Here is a 6578-nt window from a genome sequence, read left to right as displayed (position 1 = left end):
AAGTGGATTTTTGCACCAATTATCTTAGTTCACTCATATTCTGTACACCTAGGTTACAAGTTTACTATTTAAACAACTTTTAGAGAGTTATCTTGTACCTCATAACATTTTCAGATCTGAATTGTATACACTTTGACGGCATGAGTCTCTAAACTCCATTGTTGGGGGTGAGGAGCTCTACAACGTCTCGACGAATTAATGCAATTGTTTCTATTTCGCTCAAACGTGTGTGTGTTCCTATCTAAGATGTTCATTTGCACTTAATTATGAAGGAGGTGATGATCCGTGATACTCATCATCTTCCTCAACCCATGAACGTGTGCTTGACAAACACCTCCGTTCTATATCAGAATGAATGAGCATCTCTTAGCTTCCTTAATCAAAATCTTCGTGGTATAAGCTAGAACTGATGGCGGCCATTCTTGAGGATCCGGAAAGTCTAAACCTTGTCTGTGGTATTCCGAGTAGGATTCAAGGATTGAATGGCTGTGACGAGCTTCAAACTTGCGATTGCTGGGCGTGATGACAAACGCAAAAGGATCAATGGATCCTATTCCAACATGATCGAGAACCGACAGCTGATTAGCCGTGCTGTGACAGAGCATCTGGAATGTTTTCACTGAGAGGATGGGAAGTAGCCACTGACAATGGTGACACCCTACATACAGCTTGCCGTAGACGGGCTTTACAAACAATTGAGTTAAATATTACATTGCAGAAATTCAGAGAACAAAGCATCTCCAAAACTCCAACATATTCCCCATTACTACATTACAAGTAATTAATTCTCGCTCTTTTATTTTTTCTAATAATTCCAACTGATAACTTTAATTGACATCCTGACTAAGAATAATAAAATAAACATAGCTTGCTTCAAACCAATAATCTCTGTGGGATCGACCCTTACTCACGTAAGGTATTACTTGGACGACCCAGTGCACTTGCTGGTTAGTTGTACGGATTACAAATTCGTGCACCCAAAGCCCAAATCTTATTATTGATGAATGCTTCCAAACTTGGTCCGAAACCAAGATAAAATGAAAGCAAAATGCTTCCAACGGATCCAAGATTTTAACCATGTGATGGATTTCAAAATCTATTACATTGTTAATTGATGCATGGGAAATATGAGAGAGAAAAGTTTAGCTGAATTGATTGATGGCCATAATGACTACACGCCACTCTAAGCTAGGGAAGTAAAAGCAACTTTACCAACAAAGTGGTTTATCACATTGAATTGCTTTTCTTCTAAGTTGTTTATTCTCTCTCATCTCTTTCTCTCTTCTTCTTCGGTCCTTGTCCAGGAAATTATGGAAGCTAAGTTGAGCTATCAAAAGGAAGAAGAAGCTACATGCATCAAGACCATCAAGCTGATGGCAAGAAAAAGAAAAAGAAAAGTATGCTGTGGCTGAGATTCGTATCACTTGTAGTAAGATTTTATGATGAGATCTTGGCTTCTCCATACCAAAAATGGAGGATGAAGATTCGGCCAGCAAAGGGAGACTCTTGAAGCATGGCTTGTCTTTGATTCTGCTCAACCACCACAGAAAGTAGCTAGAGTGGCGAAGTGATAGTTGAGGCAGAGATTGAAGCAGATGAAGTCATCATCATCATGAAGCATCAAGGGCCAGAAATCCATCTTGGAGAGCAAGCCAAGAATGGAGAGCTCGGATTGATGAAGAGTGATGATCAAGAAAGGACTAGAGGTAATTGCATGTTGGGTTTAGCATGGTTATCTCTTCTCTCTCTATGTGGCCGAACTGGTTCTGTTTGTTGAAGGAGGAAAAAGTTGGTTCGGTTTTTTGGCTTCAATAAGTGGAGGCTTCTCTCTTCTATAATAAGGGAGAACAACCACTGTTTAAAGCAAGGAGAAAAATTTGAGAGTGCAAGGCACAGAGTTCTCAGAGCTACCTGAGCTAACAGTTTTTTCTTCTCCTTCAATGTATTCTGTTTTGTAATTTTTCTGTTTAATTTTGTCATGTCTTGAGTCTCATGGAAAAAGGCAAACAGTGAGGTTTGTATGAAAAAGCCATAGAGCGAAAAAAGGCAGAGAGTGCAAAATTAAAAGAAAAAGCCATAGATGTCTTAGAGTTCCTTTGTTCATCTATGTTGTGTTTCATGATTCTGTGGGAATCCCCTTGTAAGTTGGGTTAGCACTTTATAAGTTGTAATCAGATTGATTGTAGTGAAATTCTATTATGTTTGTGATGGAGACTGGATGTAGGCTGCACTGCACTTAGCAGTCGAACCAGGATATATCTGGGTGCAATATTCTCTACTTTCTACTCCATTTCTGTTTTTTTACTACACAGGAGCAAAAACCAAAATTATCTCGTGCCAAGTGACGAGACAAAAAGAAAAGTCTCGTGGCTAAAGACGAGGCAAAAAGAAAAGTCTCGTGGCTAAGGACGAGATAAAAGAAAAAGTCTCGTGTGCAGTAAAGAGATAAAAAGATTAAAAGTGTCCAGAATTGATTTAACAAGTCAGCAAGTATCATCAAGAAGGAGGGCTAAGATTCAACCCCCCTTCTCTTAGCCACTGAAACCATCAATTGGTATCAGAGCCTGGTCTCAAAGAGATCAAGCTTTGCAGCTTGGAGTAAAGATCCTCATGGCGGAGAACAGTGGTGCAAATGTGGTGTCTTACAATCTGGCTGAAGGTCAATCAAGCAACAGACCTCCCCTTTTCAATGGGAAAAATTATACCTATTGGAAGGAGAGGTTGAAGATATTTGTACAACAGTGGATTACAGACTTTGGAAGATTATCCTTGAAGGGCCTCAATTTCCATCTACCACAAGTGCTGAAGGAGTAGTCTCTCTCAAACCAAAAGCAAGATGGACCAAGGAAGATAGGAAGAAGGTAGAGTTAAATGCCAAGGTAGTAAACCTGCTCAACTGTGCTATCAGCTTTGAGGAATATCGACGAGTATCACGATGCACAACGGCAAAGGAAATCTGGGACAAGCTACAAATCACTCATGAAGGAACCACCATTGTAAAGAAAGCTTGGACAAACATGTTGAACAGAGAATATGAAATGTTTGCAATGAAGGAAGGAGAATCCATTGATGAACTGTTTGAACGGTTCAACTCCATCATTGTTGGCTTGGATGCTCTTGGAACTACACATTTAGAATCTGTGCTAGTGAGAAGAGTGTTGAGATGTCTTACAAAAGAGTGGGAAAAAAAGCTTTAATTATTTCTGAGAGTAGTAGCTTAGACTCCATGACACTTGATGATTTGAGAGGAAATCTTCTTGCTTTTGAAAACTCCTATTTGAAAAAAGATTCAAAAAAGAAAGGAATTACTTTTTCTTCTGTGACTAACCCTCTGGATGATGAATCCAGTGATAATTCTTCTAAAAATGAGTTTGTGTTGTTTGCAAAAAAATTCAGGAAAATGATGAAACTCAAAGGCAAAGGCAGCAGCTCAAGGAGGATGAAGAAAGACCTTAGCAAAGTAATCTGTTGCAATTGCAAGGAAATGGGGCATTTTAAATCTGATTGTCCCAAGTTAAAAAAGGAGGAAAAGCCGAAAAAGGGAAAGAAGAAGGGACTGATGGCTTCATGGGAAGATTTGGAAAATGACTCATATGATGATGATGAAGAATCTGAGACTAAGTCACAGCCTTGTCTCATGGCAAATGAGGTAGATCAGGTATTCTTTCAAAACCCTGACACTGAAGACCTTCATCTTATTTTAGATCACCTTTGTGAAAAAATAAGATATTTTCTGACTGATAATCAAGATCTTGAACAACAAATTTCATTCTTAAAGCTGAAAATAATTTTCTTAAAGAAAAACTAAGAGAGGCTGAAACTGCTTGTGATCTTGTTGAAGAGAATAAGCAGTTAAGAGCCCAAGTGAGAAACTGTAAAAGTGACCATTCTGTTTTTGCATATGTAGACTGTTTTAAAAGAAATGAAGAGTTTCTTGAAGAGGTTAAAAGGCTTAAGGAAGACTTAGAAAAATTTACACAAAGTTCTGAAAATCTTAATCAAATTTTGGCTAGTCAAAAACCTCTCTATGAAAAAGCTGGGTTGGGGTTTTATAAATCTGAAAAATCTCATTTTGAAAACATCCCTTCATCTTCAAATGATACAAGGTATCAAGACCCAACCTACTTTAACAAAACAACAACTCCAAGATTTTGTAGACTATGCAATCAAAATGGACACTTTCCAGTTCAATGTTTCTTTGGTGAAAGAATGATAGGTGATAAAGTTTACAAAGTTATTTTTGATTACAATGATTTGGGACATAAGAGATGGTTTAACGTGAAAGGATCCAAAAAAATTTGGATACCTAAGGTCACTTGAGCTTATTTTGTAGGTATGCCTAACATCCAAGAAGAAAGAAAATATGTGGTACATGGATAGCGGATGCTCTAGGCATATGACCGGAAAGACAACCTTCTTCATGAAGCTTGATGAATATGATGGAGGACTTGTCACTTTCAGTGATGATGCAAAAGGAAAAATAGTGGCTGTTGGGAAAGTGGGTAAAAATCTCTCATCTTGTATAAATGATGTCCTTCTTGTACATGGCTGAAACATAATTTACTTAGTGTTAGTCAATTATGTGATTTGGGTTTTGAAGTTATTTTTAAGAAGTTTGTTTGCTTAGTTGTTTGTGAGAAAACTGGGGATATTCTTTTTGAAGCTAAAAGATGTAACAATGTGTATGGATTAACTCTTGAGGATTTAAAGGAACAAAATGTAACATGCTTTACCTCTCTTGAATCTGAAAGATGGCTTTGGCATAGAAAGTTGGGCCATGCAAGCATGTACCAAATTTCTAAGCTAGTTAAAAGGAATTTGGTTAGAGGAATTCCAAACATCAAGTTTGATAAGGATCTTACTTGTGATGCTTGTCAATTGGGCAAACAAGTAAAATCTTCTTTTAAGTCAAAAGATGGAATCTCAACCAAAAGGTCATTGGAAATGTTACATATTGATATTTTTGGTCCTACTAGAACTCAAAGTTTAGGAGGTAAACACTATGGTCTTGTGGTAGTAGATGATTACTCTAGATTTGGTTGGGTACTTTTCCTTACTCATAAGAATGATGCATTTTATGCTTTCTCCACCTTTTGCAAGAAAATTCATAATGAAAAAGATTTGAAAATTGCCCATTTGAGAAGTGATCATGGAAGAGAATTTGAAAATCAAGACTTTGAAAAATTCTGTGATGACTGGTGAGCAAAGGGGGTTCATCCTCCCAAGTCTCATTTCCAAATAACTTGTCATTTAGCTTTATGATTGCTCCAAGGTATTTAGCAACTTGCTCTTCAGTGACATACTCATCCTCTTCAGAGGAAGAATACTCATCAGAGCTCATGAATGGCAGAAGTAAGTCCAATGGAATCTCTATGGTCTCAGTTTGAGCCTTAGATTCCCATGGTTCCTCATTGGGGAACTCATTGGAGGCCAGTGGACGCCCAGTGAGGCCTTCCTCAGTGGCGTTCACTGCCTCTTCTTCCTCCCAAAATTCGGCCATGTTGATGGCCTTGCACTCTCCTTTTGGATTTTCTTCTGTATTGCTTGGAAGAGTACTAGGAGGGAGTTCAGTAATTTTCTTGCTCAGCTGACCCACTTGTCCTTCCAAATTTCTAATGGAGGACCTTGTTTCAGTCATGAAACTTTGAGTGGTTTTGATTAGATCAGAGACCATGGTTGCTAAGTCAGAGGTATTCTGCTTAGAACTCTCTGTCTGTTGCTGAGAAGATGATGGAAAAGGCTTGCTATTGCTAAACCTGTTTCTTCCACCATTATTGTTGTTGAAACCTTGTTGGGATCTCTGTTGATCCTTCCATGAAAAAATTGGATGATTTCTCCGTGAAGGATTATAGGTGTTTCCATAGGGTTCTCCCATGTAATTCACCTCTTCCATTGAAGGGTTCTCAGGATCATAGGCTTCTTCCTCAGATGAAGCCTCCTTAGTACTGCTTGGTGCATTTTGCATTCCAGACAGACTTTGAGAAATCATATTGACTTGTTGAGTCAATATTTTATTCTGAGCCAATATGGCATTCAGAGTGTCAATCTCAAGAACTCCTTTCTTCTGACTAGTCCCATTGTTCACAGGATTTCTTTCAGAAGTGTACATGAAGTGGTTATTTGCAACCATTTCAATCAGTTCTTGAGCTTCAGTAGGCATCTTCTTCAGATGAAGAGATCCTCCTGCAGAGCTATCCAAAGACATATTGGATAGTTCAAAGAGACCATCATAGAAAATACCTATGATGCTCCATTCAGAAAGCATATCAGAAGGACACTTTCTGATTAATTGTTTGTATCTTTCCCAAGCTTCATAGAGGGATTCTCCTTCCTTCTGTCTGAAGGTTTGGACTTCCACTCTAAGCTTACTCAATTTTTGAGGTGGAAAGAACTTTGCCAAGAAGGCATTGACTAGCTTTTCCCAAGAGTCCAGGCTTTCTTTAGGTTGTGAGTCCAACCATGTTCTAGCTCTGTCTCTTACAGCAAAAGGGAATAGCATAAGTCTGTAGACCTCAGGGTCAACCCCATTAGTCTTGACAGTGTCACAGATTTGCAAGAATTCAGCTAAAAACTGATGA

At 38.4% G+C, this 6578-nt stretch overlaps 1 non-coding gene across 1 annotated transcript; it reads left to right on the top strand.

Annotated features, from left to right (window-relative positions):
* Nucleotides 1-6259: 6259 nt before the first annotated feature.
* LOC112719243 (small nucleolar RNA R71) lies at nucleotides 6260-6367 on the top strand. The gene has a single exon (XR_003161553.1). It is a non-coding gene; the product is annotated as a small nucleolar RNA R71 (small nucleolar RNA).
* The last annotated feature ends 211 nt before the right edge of the window (nucleotides 6368-6578 follow it).

Source organism: Arachis hypogaea, chromosome 10 (genome assembly GCF_003086295.3).
Source record: "Arachis hypogaea cultivar Tifrunner chromosome 10, arahy.Tifrunner.gnm2.J5K5, whole genome shotgun sequence".
In the NCBI taxonomy this organism is placed as follows: Eukaryota; Viridiplantae; Streptophyta; class Magnoliopsida; order Fabales; family Fabaceae; genus Arachis; species Arachis hypogaea.
This window is presented reverse-complemented; position numbering and strand designations above follow the sequence as displayed.